Source organism: Bemisia tabaci, chromosome 10 (genome assembly GCF_918797505.1).
Source record: "Bemisia tabaci chromosome 10, PGI_BMITA_v3".
NCBI classification, from domain to species: Eukaryota; Metazoa; Arthropoda; class Insecta; order Hemiptera; family Aleyrodidae; genus Bemisia; species Bemisia tabaci.
In genome coordinates, this window is record NC_092802.1 from 3,918,495 (window position 1) to 3,935,497 (window position 17,003).

The window sequence follows — 17,003 nt, forward strand, 5'->3', positions numbered from 1 at the left end:
TATCTGAGCTTATATAAAGGGTGCTTCAAAGAAAGTATCCACCTTGAATGTCCTTTGGACAATTTCAAATATTGAAAATCGTCAAACCGCCCTCAATGGGCACAATAATGGAAATTTTTGGAAAAAAGGTCACCCCAATAAAGATTGAAAAAAAAAAAAAAAAAAAAAATTCGGCGTTTATTGATATGCGAATTCGTTTAAAAGATTTTCAAAGTGGATACTTTCTTTTGAAACACCCTGTATTACATATTTCAAAATTCGAGAACGTGCATGCCTATTTACTCACACTGCCGGTTTCGTCTCTGCCCGCACACAGTGCGGCGATTTCGGCCCGACAGTGAGAGTAATATCTGAGCTTATATAAAGGGTGCTTCAAAAGAAAGTATCCACCTTGAATATCGTTTGAACAATTTCAAATATTGAAAATCTTCGTCAAAACGCCCTCAATGGGCACAATAATGGAAATTTTTGGAAAAAAGGTCACCCCAATAAAAATTGAAATAAAAAAAAAAATTCGGCGTTTATTGATATGCGAATTCGTTTAAAAGATTTTCAAAGTGGATAGTTTCTTTTGAAACACCCTGTATTACATATTTCAAAATTCGAGAACGTGCATGCCTATTTACTCACACTGCCTGTTTCGTCTCTACCCGCACACAGTGCGGCGATTTCGGCCCGGCAGTGAGAGTAAAATCTGAGCTTACATTAAGGGTGTTTCAAAAGAAATTATCCACCTTGAATAAGCATTTTTCGGTAATTTATTTCGTTTAAAAGATATTAAAGGCGGATACTTTACTTTAAAACGCCCCGTATTACACATTTTAAAACACGACAATTATCGTCGTTTTCAAGATGTCATTATTCAATCAGAAAGCGCACAAGGAACATCACTGAAACATCAAGGACCTCTCTGAAGGAAAAATATTTTGCGGAGTCCGAATTTTCCTATATTGATAGAAAAACCTCATATTATAAAAATACAGCGTGTGCGTACGGAAAGAAAGGAGTATGATTCGATGAGTCAGCAACTTTGGTGACAACGGATCTCTCAACAGTGACCATTAGTTTATGTCGAAGGTGAAACTGCGAACCAAACCACAAAACTCGGTTTGCGACATCGCTGACTTCCCTGTCATACTTTATTTTTTAAAAGGAGAACAGATAACTACTTAACGTCAATTTAATAAAAAATTCCGTGATTTTCCCTCTCTAAAAGTAGAAAATTCTGTAAAAATTTAAATGAATAATGTTGATAGTTTTCCTTTAAAAAAATAAAATGAGAGCGAAGATTTTATACATCGCAGATAAGTTATGTGGTTCGGGAGTTTCACCGTCGATATATACATCAGTGGCGAGGCGTGAATGATCGATCATCGATATTTTCTCATTTGAAACTATGGTAAAGAATCGATTATTAAGGTGTTCGCTGCGAACACCTTTTATATCGATCCCTCTGATCGATTATTAATGTGTTCGCTGCAAACACCACTTATATCGATCCTTTTCCATTAGTTCAAATGGCAGATCGGACGATATATCGCAAAGCACGCCACGCCACTGATATTCATGAAAAATAACAATTACAAAAATCAGTAGACAACAAGATTACATACAGCAGAGTCTACGCAAAATAAGTTTACGCACTTTTAGACTGCGAGAGAAGATCTGACATCTTGATTTTTAGGTTTACTTAGAATGCTAAACTGACGTCAGGCGATCTTCTTTCGTAGTCTAAAAGTGTTCAATTAATACTCATTATTTTTTTCTAATTTTTTTTTTTTCATTTTTCTTTCTAATTTTTTTTATTTGTTTTCATTTTTCTTTCTGTTTTTTTTTTTTTCATTTTTCTTTCTGATTTCTTTCTACCTAGGTATTTGTTTTTTTTTATTAATTTTTGTTTAAGTTTTTTTTTTTTTTTTTTTTTTTTTTTTTTTCATTTTTCTTTCTGATTTCTTTCTATTTGTTTTTTATTAATTTTACTTTCTAGTTTTTTTTTTTTTTTTTTTTTTTTTTTTTTTAATTTTTCTTCCTGATTTCTTTCTATTTGTTTTTTTTATTAATTTTACTTTCTAGTTTTTTTTTTTTTTTTCCTTTCATTTTTTTTCATTTTTCCTTCTTTCTCTTCATATTGTTCACAAAGTTGAAAAAATTACATCAAAGAAAATTCTTTTATGTAATTTTTTCAACTTAGTGCACGATAAGCACACAATTAAATACAATAGTAATAAACCAAAAATAAACTTACGCATCCTTCATAAGCTCAAAAGTAACACGAGGCCGATACGGCATTTGCGAATGACTTTTACGCGAATGAACGATACGGAAGCTTTTAACATTGTTTTTTCAAAAAAGTCTCTTCCGATTCGACTTCCGGGTTCTACCTACGGCGTTTCATCCACATCCCTAAGCATACAAATCTTCTGTACGTAAGTGGTCATCCTCGTTCCTTTTTCCCATCTTCAGTGTACAACTCGGGTGTTTTTCTCGATCCATCTTTGGCATCTGTTTCAGAAAAGTCACTGTCATGGTTTTGAATGGCTGGCATAATTGAGTAAAGCTTCTTCTGGCAAAAAAGATCACTTTTTTCGGGCTACAAAAGCTCTGCACTCCTATCGCAGATTCTATTTGCGCATTGATTAAGTTTCAGGAAGAAGGCGTTTCAGGAAGTTCTGGAAGAAGGCGGCGTGGACGTCCAGTAAAAGGTTGGCGGGAGGGAGTGGAGGGGGAGATCAGACGGTGTAATCTGCCCGATGATTTGTGGGAGGATCGATTCCGATGGCGATTTGGAGTCGCAGAGCGCTCTAGTGCGCTGAGTTAGCGGCTTGATATGTATGTATTAAGTTTCAGTACCACCAGATTATTCGACATGCTCATCGGGTTGGTAGCACTACAGCGGGTATGAAACGCGCATTTATTCCATGATGGCATGTGGTCCACGCCAGTAAACACCGGCGTGGCTAGCTCATCTTGAATGACGAATAATATGCCGAAGGTCGTCGACGAATTTTGGTGGACGCTTGGGACGTTTTCTCTGAGCTGTTGAATTGCAGAGGCAATGACATTTTTTACTGAAGTCAGCGAGCTGAAGTTAGTTCCCAGAGACAGAGGGAATTCCACCTTGATTTCCGTGCATTGTGCAATGTTGGGTTGAGTATCGTAGATCACCAGGCGCTGCTAAAGCACATGTTTAAAAAGACGGCAAAGGCCGTGCATGGGCTCTGAGTTCTTCGTAGTGAGATTTGTAGAATTTTCAAAGAAATGGTTTAAAAAAAAGTCAGTTTTCAAAGGACGCAAGGACGCGATCCAATTGTGTTCAAAAATGTTTTGCGACAGATTTTGTTCTTATTGCGGTGACCGAGGAAAAAACACAATCCTTGCAATTCTGAAACACAGATCTTGATACAGGCTCTAATTTATCAGGCGCCAAGCAGGAAATCTCCGCGTCTTAGAATCAATAAACATAATGCACCATAGTATCGGAGCTAATAGCTGACTGAGGTGTTGCCTCCAGACTTGAGAGCTGCGGGAAGTGCACGATCAGCGATTTGATGGAAGCAGGATCATTCAGGAGATTAGAACTGGGACCAGTCTCCAAAACATCAAAACTGTTTAAAAACGCTGATGCCGTGATTTCGAACTTTCGCAAGAAATACCGATGCAGTAAAAGCAGCAAGGACCGTTTGGGGCGCCTGCAACATGGAATGCATACTTCAAACACAGCATCCTTGAGGGCAAAGATCCATCAATTGCTAAGGCAGAATCTCGAAATAATGTTTGCGGCTACTTTATCCAGGTATCCAAACAGCATACACATATCCACCGGCTTATCAATTTCTTGCGATCTCCATGATCCGGCCTCACGGATTGAAACTGTCGAAAGAGTTCCTCTTGATACAGGGAGAAAATTCGGTCAAATTCCAACTGTAGATCAGAATACATGAAGGTGCATCTGCCACAACGCACTCTGGCGTTCTGCGACACCCAAACGCCACGTGAATTTTCCTTCTTAGAGATCATGCGGCAGCTAACACTTCAGAGTATCTTCGTTGAAGTCCTGCCGCCCTTCATTTCATGAGACGATTCAGTCACCTTTTTTGGGCACATCAGGGTGCTCAATCAAAAAGATATTTGGGATCAGCGACATCAGCGTGTCTTCAGATTATCGTTGAGGCGCGATCGACATATTATATGATCGCAACTTGCTTCGTGGTTAAAGATAAAAATACGATTATTTTCTTCGTAATTTTTGGTCCATTTCAACGGTCTGCTTCGACAGCATCAATCATCAGCATTGCTTTGTTCTTCTTAAAATTCATGGAAATCCGCTTTCAGCTTTTCTTTTGGTGAAGTCGTTGAATATTTTTAAGCTTTTCGGACATTTTTTTCGTCCTGAACGACATTAACGCAAGTCAGCCGGTTTCCGTTCTCAGGGATTTGACCACTCGTCTTTTACTTGATCTCACTGAAGATGGCTCTAACTATTTTTAGAGACGTATTTTGTGAGTAAGTAAAAGAATCTGATTTTAAGGCCATCATTCCCTCATCAAGTATGACTGCAAAGAATCTCTTCTTTAGGATACACCACTGCATCTTCTATGATTTCTTCATCGGAGAGTCAGGTTTCGGGAGATATCGACGTGGAAAAAATTTTACGGCAGTTCATCCTGGGTATATGAGATTCTGGGCTTTGTTTTTTGGATTGAAAATTGAGAAAGAATCACTCAACCACACGACACACTCGAATCGAGTGTGACTCGAAATTATGTGTGCTAGCCGAGAGAAAAAAAATATTTGCTCAATATATGGACGCTATGTCCATACTTGACATAAACTGGAGGTTGGCGGCATTATAAAAAAAAAATCGTAAATTCGTCCGATATACTGATAGTGAAGGCCACGTTGCGCTTCGCATTTTCATCATATATCACCATAAAAATCAAATATTCATCCAAACGAAGAGGTGCGTTTAAATCGCAACATTCAACTTGCTCATCGATATTCTTGACAGTACGTCAATTAGTGAAAATCTGTTAAGTTTGAGAATCTTGGTTTGGTGAAGAGGGACGAAACCAATTTTACACTTTTGAAAGACAGTCTTATCATCGTTGTGCGATGAGGAATTGATTTCACAAAATTACAAATGCCAGAGGTCAAAGAAAATTTTCGCTGATATCAGACGGAACATAGGTAACGACGCCCTGATATTTAATACAGTTGCTCCGCTTGATCAAAAATTGGACCGAATAGTCGAAACGAAATCGGGTTGAAACTCCCGCAGTACACGGAAAAAGATGGTGAAAAAGAGCTGGAAACGTAGCGACGAAAAGGATGTTCGGTATGAAACGCAATGCCGAGAAGAGAAGGTTACTTATTACTGGAAATTACAATAGATACTGCCGTGATAGTGAAGAGAGCCGCGAGTAAAAGGATGAATTTTTGAGAAAATAGGTGGCGTCGGAGCGGATAATTTTATTAGGAGAAAGTTCTCCACTCTTTATCAAATTGACACCTATCATCAGAAAGACTCACGAAAATCGTTCAGATGATTATAAATCGACGAAGTTTAATTTCAGCTATATGAAAAGGGTTTTTTTCATATTTCTGTTAGGCTAGCATTAGGCAAGACAGCCGTAAAATGTATTTTCTGTATGCGTTCGTGGTTGCTTTGGGACACACAACGAATGGATTGTAAAGTTGGGCATTGACAGAAAATGGTGCAATTTTATTCTTGAAAGAGGGGCTTTCATTGGTTCTTACAGCTGTTTTGTCTGAAGAAATTTCAATGTTTGCGCACTGACGGTTTTTCATGTCTCGTTTTTATACCAATAAGACAAATTGTGCTGTTTTATTTACATCAAAGAAGTCATCTAAATTAGATACGATAAATTTTGAAGACATCTCTATTTCGAGTGAGATTCAGATCACTTCGCTATCACGGCGGAACAATGCTGCAGACAGCCCCTGCCAGCGATAGGCATATTGCTAAACTTTCAGTGCTACAAGCAGCACGAGAGCTGGACTACATTTTGCAATGAGGAGCTACGATTTCAGGCTCGGTTTAGAAACAACGTAAGTACCATTAATTTCCCTATACACATAAGTTTTTTTACCGATGGCCTAGAAATTATAGGCCCGAATTGCAAAATATGGTCCAATTATTGGACTTCATTTTGCAATGGAAAACTGCTACGCTCATTTCAGAAACAACGTGCATGAAATTAGTTACCCTATGCAGAAAGGTGAATTTAAGAATAAATCAGAAATAGAAGTTTCTGATTTCAAAATGAAGTCCAATTGGACGTTAATGCTCATTAAGCATGGGGGATACGTGTTAGTGGCGTAGCCGAGGGAGGGGGGGGGGGGGGGGGGCCTGGAAAATTTGTTTCCCAACACTATCAATCAATTTTTATTGATTATCTGTGATTGTAAAAAAATTGCAACAACCATATGCTCGAGAACGAGGATTCCAGTGCGATGCTCTGGAATTCTCGCTCAGTGACGTGGCGTGAACAATCGATTATCGATATTCCCCATTTGAAGCTATAGTAAAGAATCGACTATTAAGGTGTTCATTACGAACACCTGTTTATCGGTTCTTTTCCATAGGTTAAAATGGCAGATCAATCGATATATCGCAAAGTACGCCACGCCACTCTTCTCTCTGTCTAATAGTATAACTTGGGTGCACTTGTAGGGACCTGAATTAAGTCTGCTCCAGAGAGAAGTCTAAGCGTGAAATTCTCAACTACTAGTTTAAATGATAAAAACAAAAATATCAACCATAATATATAAAAATGCGTTTTCGAACAGTACAGGGTCTATTGTTGCAGGTAAGTATATCGATCGATAGATAGCACGCGGAAAATCTTGTTGATTAATATTGCAGGATTTCTTCACTACTTTGTATAATAATTTGTGCTACAGGCAGAACGTACAAATTTCTTGATAATAATTCGCGCGGGACGCTATGAATTTCCGTCGACAGCCCTCGACGGTTAGGCAATACGGCCGTGCTAAGGAAAAACGTCGTATGAACATCCCAATGTTGCCAAATTTCCGTATGTAAAAAATCCATGTTTGAGGAGATTTATCGATGTTTTTCATCGAAATTGTCAGATGCTGTAGAGTAAATTGCGAGGTAAATTCTTTGAAAATTTGGGAGAAAAATTTCCGCAAGTTTATTTGGCAATTTTTGTTTTATCCGAAGAAGTTTGGCAACCTCTGAAGGCTCATACAGCGTTCTTCCTTAGCACGGCAAGGTACAAAACGTGCTTTTTCAGGTCTAGAAGAGGAAATGGGCATTCCGCAATTTTTCGTCAATAATTCGGTTAAAATAATATACACAAAAAATATAGTAATAAATGATACACATAATAATATAAAATATATCTAACACATCCGTTAAGGTTGCACTGTTGAAAGAAATTTGCTGTCACCATAAGAAACATGTTTGAACATTTCCATTATCCATAACGTCCCTGCTACCTTCTCTACTTCTGTCCTCGATATTCCAATAACCGTTCCGTGAGTAATTGGAGAATTTTCTAGCCCTATCTTACGCCGGTGATGAGATACGGAGTTTCTAAGCATTGCAATTGACATAAACTAATTCATTTTAGTTCATTTTAAATAAATAGGGCAACGCGCGGTTTTCCCGATGCTTTGAAATAAGGTGAAACCACCAGTTACAGACACTCGCAAAAATGTGACCAGTTATAGACACCCTTCGTCTAAATATGGTATTAATAAGAAAGAAGTGACTCGGTTCTTTGTGTGTTGTTTTTAATTCAACCCACATTCTCAAGTGAGTTGAATTAAAAACAACACACAAAGAACCGAGTCACTTCTTTCTTATTAATACCATATATTTAGACGAAGGGTGTCTATAACTGGTCACATTTTTGCGGGTGTCTGTAACTGGTGGTTTCACCTTAACTAAAATGAAATTTAACTCTACGTTAGTAAAACTTTCTAATAAAACGTTAGTGAAACGCAATTTCAAATGGGATATTTTTCATGTAGAATGTAAAAAATCTTGAGGCTACTGATATTAAATTTTTGACGATGAGCCACGAGTTAGCTCAAAGGTGGCTGGATCCTGAAGAACATGGAAGCTCTTAGAATTACTGAATGTCGACTAAAATTGGCTGACCAAAAATCGATGAATTCACAGTACTTTTTTAGAGCTATCCCAAAAAATTTAGCGCATTTTATACGGAAAAATTCAGTGTTTTTTCCGCACCTTCGAGTAACAAAATTCAAAGTTCACGCGCAAGCGCAAATAGATGACGTACCTAACCATGAAATTCGAAATAGAGCAACTTCGCGAAAATTCGCGATCTGGCAGCGGGCAAATACTGCGCTAAAATTCGATGCGCAAGGGACTGCATAATTTTCAGGCTGTCTTGAAAAACACGCGTGGTATGAAACGAAAAATTCAGAGCCTTCTTGCGGAATTTTGGTGCTTTTACAGTATTTCAAACCGCCCACGCCTACAAAAATTTTAACTATTCCCGAAATTTCCGGATCTGTTGAGACCCTGAATTAGAAACGCAATCTGAATAGAGGGAGAGAGAGAGAGAGAGAGAGAGAGAGGAAGAAAAGAGCGATTCTTCAGTTTCAGAACTAAAAAGGTTTGGAAGAATGAAATAATTGCAACATTACCAAAGAAAAAAAGCGACAAAAACCTATCCTCTGCTACATCATGATTCAGACATGAATCGTTCAGAGGATGGAAAAACTGATAAGAGGAAACAGGCCCTGGCGATCAATAGAAAACCAACTACCAAGAAGATGCATTGATGCACGACACGACCTTCGATTAGTTGTTTAGGGGGAAAACACATTCTGTGAATGGCAATGATGAAAAACTTGACTTAAATTTGATGGTTTGCCAATTGTGGAGGAATTTGCACGATATGTTTTTTTCATTTTCACGACGTTCTAGTTCAATAATTAAGAGCTCCGCCATACCTACATTGTTGTTTTTTTTCGTGTGCCTTCCTTAGACTCCTTTTTAAGTCCAAGGCATCTACGTGCCTTCATCAAGTACTGGGGCGCAAATTGGAGCGACACTGAGACACAGTGTCTCCTCACTCGACAATATAAGTTTTTACTACAATAAACCTCAGATAAACAGTGAAAAAGTTCAAGTAAACTATGATCTCTCAAATCACTTTTAGGAAAACAAGTTTAACAACGTTTTTCCTCCGGGATTTCGGATTAAGGTTGAAAATATGTTACATAGGTACATGAGCTAGGTAGCTAATTCAGTCTGTAAGTAAACTCATGCGAATTTTTCTATCGCGCTGTTGAATTTACGAATTACTAAGAAGTTACATTGAGTAAGCATAGAATTACATCTGTGGTACCTTCAATTTTGAAAAATTTCTTGGAGAGGCCATCCGGCCCCCTTTGGCGGCTGGTCGACCCCCCCCCCCCCCCCCAGGACTCCAAACGCCCGTCAATTTATTTTTACCGGGGCACCGGGCCCCAAATTGTGTTTGGGCGGCCCTGGATAGGTAGGTAAGTAAGTAAGTGAGTAACGAGGTAAAATTTCTAACTAGTAACCTTTAAAAATACTTTCTTAGGAATAAAATCTTTACTTAAATGAAATGTTACATTGAACTATATCGACTGTATTAAATGTAGTCTTCGTCTTTATTATGTGCCGTCTGGCTCTAGGAATTGCATAAATCTTGACCATTTCTTATTAAAATAAATGTGCTTCTACACAAAGTAAGGATAAAGGGCTTCAGATGCTTTGTGCATACTTAAGTGTGATGGTAAGTAAGCAAGTAGTAATAATAGAATTAGTTTTCGGGGGGAAAAATGTTCACCGGAAAAAAAAAAAAAACCCATTGGATCTAGAGTCCATACTCTTGAAAACATTGACAAGAAAAAGGACTCTTGGTTCAAGCAGATTTAAGCTTAAATCACCAGGAAATCCGCTTAAATTAAGAGGCTTGGTTCTTGATTTAGGCTTAGATCTGATTGAATCAAGAGTATTTTTTCTTGTCGATGTTTATAAGAGAATCTAGATCCAATGTGTTTTTTTTTCCTGTGTTGGTCGGGAATTGAGCTCTTGCATGCGTCAGGGATTTTGAGAACCGAGAGAGAGACTACAAGTCGGGTTTCGTGCCGCGTATCGAGAAGATGGTACAACGCTTTAAGTATCACGGCAGTTTTGCAGGCGCTTCCTGCGATCGTTTTTTAGCGCCAAGTTCGCTAAATGTAAGAATACATGGTGCCAGTGAAGTTTGACTGATTATACCAAATTGTTTGTACCAAATTCATTGCTTTCTTTCTTCGGGAGCTGTGTAAGTACTTGATCTTCGTCTAACGCCTAGTGTTTATTAGGTAGTACTTTTTTTTTAAGTCTTAGTTTGAAGAGCTAACACTCAACGATCTGATTTTAACGAAAACTAATAACAAGGATGTTGACATTTAGTTAAAACTAGTGCAAGCGCAACCATTTTTAACAAGTTAGTGCGAATGCAATCGTAGAATTTTTAAGAAAATTAATGCGACCGCGTTTAACTGTTAGAAAATTACTGCGAACGCGCTATTTCTTTGGTGAAAATCACTGAAGATGCGCAATGTCTTGGGAAGCTGAATCCCCGGTTGGTCAAAAATGCGAAAGCTGAAGAACTTTCTGCACCCCTGCACGTTGAGAACGTAATGCAGGGATTTTGTAGTGGCACCATCGTGGAATCAATACATATATTCATACATTTTATCCGCTTATAGTGGCATCATCGTAGGAGCGAATACATTTGCAGGGTGTCTACTAGAACAGGCTGGCCAAAAATCAGCATTTTTACTGTGCTTTTTCAGTACATTCCTAAGAACTTCAATATCTCCTTAACAGAAAAATTCAGTACTTCATCAGTGCCGATGCCTTCATTTGACAAAATTCGATCGATTTCAAAAATGTATAATTCTCACTCGCATTGCGACAAAACTGACTTAGAAAAAATGTCATTGGTTGCTTTGAAGATTAACTGACTGCATCTAGATCTTGCAGGCGAATACTACTCTTAAGAATCAATGCGCAGTGATTGCATTCTTTCCAGGCTTCATTAAAGAACACGCGCACTGTGAAGGAAGAAATTCCGGACTTTCTTGTGGGATGTCCGCACTTTATCAGTACTTCCGGATCGTCCTTAATAAATTAGTGTTGTTTCCGGATTTTCCGGACTAGTAGACACCCTGCACCATCGTGTTTCACTCTAGAATTTTGCGTAAGAAAAAGTCCTTAAATTGTGAATCCCTGACGCATGCAAGAGCTCCATTCCAGTGGCATGGCGTGAATTGCGAATGATTCGAGTTGTTATGCCATTTAAACCTATGGTGTAGAGATCGATTTATTACGGTGTTCGCTACGAAACACCCTGTTTATCGATCCTCTTCCATAGGTGTTAAATGGACATAACAATCGATATATCGCAATTCACACCACGACGTGTGGGTGTGAATTGCGATGTATCGATTGTTATGTCATTTAAACCTATGGTAAAGAATCGACTATTACAGTGTTCGCAGAGAACACCCTGTTTATCGATCCTTTCCCATAGCTTTAAATGACATAACAATCGATACATCGCAATTCACACCACGAGTGGCGTGGCGTGAATTGCGATGTATCGATTGTTACGTCATTTAAACCTATGGTAAAGAATCGATTATTACGGTGTTCACTGCGAACACCCTGTATATCGATCCTTTTCCATAGATTTAAATGGCATGACAATCGATGCATCGCAATTCACACCACGAGTGGCGTGGCGTGAATTGCGATGTATCGATTGTTACGTCATTTAAACCTATGGTAAAGAATCGATTATTACGGTGTTCACTGCGAAACACCCTGTATATCGACTCTTTTCCATAGATTTAAAGGCATGACAATCGATGCATCGCAATTCACACCCGAGTGGCGTGGCGTGAATTGCGATGTATCGATTGTTACGTCATTTAAACCTATGGTAAAGAATCGATTATTACGGTGTTCACTGCGAACAACCCTGGTATATCGATCCTTTTCCATAGATTTAAATGGCATGACAATCGATATCATCGCAATTCACACCACGAGTGGCGTGGCGTGAATTGCGATGTATCGATTGTTACGTCATTTAAACCTATGGTAAAGAATCGATTATTACGGTGTTCACTGCGAAGAACACCTGTATATCGATCCTTTTTCATAGGTTTAAATGGTGCGTCAACGTCGATGCACCGCACATCACACGAGTGGCGTGGCGTGAATTGCGATGTATCGATTGTTATGTCATTTAAACCTATGGTAAAGAATCGATTATTACGGTATTCACTGCGAACACCCTGTAAATCGATCCTTTTCCATAGGTTTAAATGACATAACAATCGATATATCGCAATTCACGCCACGCCATTGCCCCGTACCATTATCGGGAATGGACTCCATTCCCGAGAATGGATGGTCCGGGGATGGGTTATCGGCAAAGGGTAGGTTTGGGTTAGCTCGGCCCGGAAAAGTTCCCAAAGTGCACTTTCGGCGCGACGTGCATTCACAGTAATGGCGCCAAGCGCGCGACAGCCGCAGGTCAGTTCAGGCGAGGAGGTGATCGGCAGAGCTTCCCCACCGACCAGCAGGCACTTTGCCCGGGTGGCTACGGTGCCCAAGATCCGTGGTCCGTGGCCAAGAGGCCTCGCAGGTTACCGCCGAAGCCCTCATTACGTCATCAGTTCACGATTGGACTCCCATCAAAATGAAGTCACCGGTGACTCCGCCAAGATGGGAGCTGAATCGTGAACTGATGGTGTGATGAGAGCCTCGAAAGTCGGGGTGAGGTCGCATGGTTCGTACGACGGTCAGATGGGCAGTACGTGGATCGATCAGTCGGAGGCTTTTTCCGAGGAAAAAGCGACCGACAAACTGATCAACGAACTGTCTATCCGACCGTCACACGAACCATGTGACCGCACCGTCGGTCCCATTTCCCAACCCCTGAATGTCCCATTTCCCAACCCCTAAATGTCCCATTTCCAACCTCTAAATGTCCCCCCTCCTACAATTGGCGTATGTCATTCACGAGGGATGGATGTACACACTCAAGATTTGAACGTACGAGGAGGGGTATCGAGTAGGGCCGGTTTTGGGCCCAGCCTAGCTGAATTTCCTCAACTCCACGATTTTTTGCTAATTGAGGGTCTACATTTTGCAGAATGCATCATGATTAGGTCTTCCGGTCTCTTCTCGGGTCGAATGCTGGCCTGAACACGGATTTGAGGGCTAGTTTGGGCGGAAAAAACGGAGTTTTCAGCACTCGACCGCAAACCCGTTTTTCCCGCAAACTTTACCTTCACACCCGAGTTTAAGCCAGAATTAGTCCTGAAAAGAGATCACGTGTGACCAAATCATGATGCATTCCGCAGAATATGGACCTTCAGTGAGTAAAACATAGCAGTGTTGAGGAAATTCAGCTAGGAAGGGCCCAAAAACGGTCCTTGTAAATACCCCTCCTTCAAAAATTACACTGAAAATTGAAAACAATAATCTTTTTAAGGTCAATAGTCGAGCTTCAGTAACGGGGGTGAGTTAGCATGCGATAAATCGCATGCCAGCTCGACCACGGTAGAAACCTTGACGAGTCACCTTAAAAAATAATTACACTAGAGAGGAGAAAAAAATGAATAGTACATGCGCAAGAGAGAGGAGGAGAGGTAGAATAGCAAAAGTTTCAGAGAAGAAACTCGGGGGGGGGGGGGGGCGTCCATGAATGAAGACAGCCCCCTGTGAGAACCGTGACGTCATTCACAAACGCCCCCCAAGGATCATGAAAGAGAGAGGGAGAGAGGAGAATGAAGTGATGAGTAGGAGGCAATTTGGATGTAGGTGCGTTGAAAAAGACCAGGAAAAAAGTAACAGAAAGGTAAAAGGATCTAAATTGAAAAGCCATGGAAAAATAAATGGGGAGGGGGGGGGGGGGTTACATAGGGTTACAAACGTTTGATGAAAAATCGGGTGAACGTTATTATACTCCGAATCCGTGCAACTTGGGGATTCCTGCTGCTACTGATGAGAAAAAATGCTTACGTCTAGCTGAAATTAAATAGGGAGCCAAAAGTACTTGACAAAAGGAAATAAAAATAAAGGAAATAGATAGGATGGATACACGAGTCTATTCACGAAGTGGTCTCTAACCAAGGGTGAGGGCCACGATAGTGGCCGATTAGATGAATAATATTTACAGAATAATCAGAGCGTAAGAAGAAAATTGTATGTATGAAGTACAACCTAGGTAAATTATTCGTCCAGGTGGGGGGGATAGGCACAGTGCTCAGGGTGATGCATAGAGGAAAAATATCTAAAGGAGCGGCTTCGGTAGAAACAACCTGAAATCGACGGAGAGAGAATTTCGAGAAAGGTCGGCGAAACCAACAGCATCCGGTCTGCGAGCACTGGGGAGAGAAACGCCGGGCCGCGCCAAAACGTGAGTTTTCCTCACTCCCCGAAGGTCTGAACACGGGGTTGCAAGATTGAACATCAGACATTACATTGGGGACATTTACATTATGATAGGATTGAAATTTTGGGGAGGTTCCCTGTGAAATTTCACGAGGGCGTGAAAAAGTGCAAAAATATGAGATTACTTAAGAAGGGCTGAGAATGCAACACTCAAATGAATCGAGTGTTCAGGATTAATTACAGCTAAATTTCAGAATTTGAGACGCCGCCATTTTGGATTCCAGCGCCGTTCATCAAAGGGAAAAAAAGAGAATGAGGCAGAAGTAAAGGACTGAAGAAGACATAATGAGAGTAAAATTAGAAGTACATACAAACAACTTGACGATGAATGACACCAAATTTGGGCAGAAACTAGGTAAAAGATACTTAATGGGACTTTCAAATTCAAACCTGACTCCGGGTCCAGGAACAAAGCCACTAGTGGGTACACGCCGCCGGCTTCAATAAAATCATTAGGCTTGCGGCATCCTCTTAGACGGAATGGTAACACTCGATCCAATCAAGTTTGAAATTATTCACAGTGAGTTTAAGAAGCCGACACCGCGAGAAACACGAATACACGATCACCACTTTCGAGTTTCATACCGAGCGAGTCCACGGATTCCGAATCACCAAGTTCATGGAGGAACACGGCGCACAGAGTAGGCACTGATTGAATCGGCAATGAAAACAATAGAACGACGAGAATCGATAGAGTTTTGGTGGCTTCATCACATGGAGTTCACTCAAAGGCAGGGCACGAAAGCCGATGAGAAAATAATCACGAGTTCAGAATCAGATTTCGAGAATATGGCGGATTCTCGCCCCCGTTGATGCGTTTTCCGGGTTCCGGACCGAGAGAAGAATCGTACACGATCGTTCACACATCTCACACCGTGGAGTTTTCGCGAAACACATGAGTCAATGATACACGACGATAATGTTAATTACTCGTGAGAAAAGTTCTAGTCGTCTTGGAACTTCCAAACTAATTAAAACAGGCGCGGAGGCGTGATTCCGTAACGAGAGAAGCAACAGGCGTCCGGAAACTGACCATAGAGTAACCACCCCACGCCACCGGAAACTCATTAACTCACGCGTGCCCTGCGCGTGCCGTATGCGTAATCGACCACTTCGCACCTATCACAACACTGATTGGCGCGTGACAGGTTGTCACTTGTTCTGTTCTCTCTGTGACGGCGGCTGGCCATCGCACGGTGGGTGCAACAGATCCACTCACAGGACAAGCCCATAGTTCATCCTTGTATCTTGATTTTCTCATTTACTTTAGTGTTTTCGCTCATTAAACACATTCAAGCTGAATGATAGACAAATTGTCGCAGATTTCATTTAACAGGTTTATGGATAACTGCATTTAAATAGGTCTTTCCACACATATGCCTCGGAGAAATTAGAGACATCTTGTCTAAGAACAGATTAGTTGGTATTTTCTACGCTCATTTTAATCGGAGTTTAAATTTATAAGGGACTTTTTTTTCATGAACACGTTTAAATAACGTAAAAAAATGCGTATAGATGGTTTGTTTGTCATCTTGTCATTCGTGCGACAAAAATAAAAAAAAAATTTTGACATTTCTAACTGAAAATTGCACTTATTATTCTTCAGATCTAATATGCAAAAATAAGACAAATTCTGGACAAGAAAGGTACTTTAATGTAAAAAATTGAAATATTTAAGTAAGTCAATTTTGCAGCCTTGGAAGTACGAAACCACTTATCTCTATTGCGGTGTTTCAAAATTTCCGCTCCTGAAATTTTACTAATTTCGAGGAGAACAAACTAATTTTACGGCTTGGAATTCATACAGAATATTTTACTACAAAAGCAGAAATTAAGAAAAATTAAGAAATTATATGTTGACAGGTTTCCTTAAGAAAAAAAGAAGTGTGTCAGGAAGTCTGCAACGTCGAAAACAGAGATACGTGGTTCCACACTTCGGCCATCGATGTGCATCTTCTGTAACTGATGTCCGAAAACTCCTAGAAGGGAAATATTCCTACCATAACCCAAGTAGCAAAATAGGTAGAATTTTTTTCTAGAAAAAAATATTAAGAAAATTTCTAGAAAAAACAAAGAAAATGAGAGTTATCCAGAAAATAGAGAGAAAAAACATTGCGAGTCAAAAGTCTGACCAAAGAAAATAGATCTATTTCATAGGTCTACTTTCTGTCAACTTCCCATTTGGAAAAATATAGAAAATTTATTGAAAGTAGAATTATTTTCTAGCCAATTTCTTAGTGTTTCCTTTTAAGAAAATGCAAGGAAAAAATGTATTTTCTTTCTATTTGCTTGTCTCTATTTTCTAGATCTACTTTATACCTATTTTCTTTCAAGAAAATTGTGCTATCTAGAAAGTAGACATTTTTTTGATGAGCGCCACCTAGATAGTAGATGACAATGCTACCTACTTGGGAAATACTGAGAGAATCGAGACTTGCATGAAGGCTTGGAGGAAAAGGTGCATAAGCAAGTGCAGTTTTTGAAAAAATTG

The 17,003-nt window shown here is 39.8% G+C and overlaps 1 protein-coding gene across 2 annotated transcripts in view; it reads right to left on the reverse strand.

Moving 5' to 3' along the window:
• LOC109038050 (uncharacterized) overlaps positions 1–15,546 on the reverse strand; it is a 434,551-nt gene extending 419,005 nt beyond the window's left edge. For both annotated transcript variants that reach the window (XM_072305518.1, XM_072305517.1), the window contains exon 1: positions 14,903–15,546. The gene's annotated coding sequence lies outside the window, so the exon portion shown is untranslated. The remainder of the gene's footprint in view (positions 1–14,902) is intronic.
• Between the last annotated feature and the right edge of the window lie 1,457 nt (positions 15,547–17,003).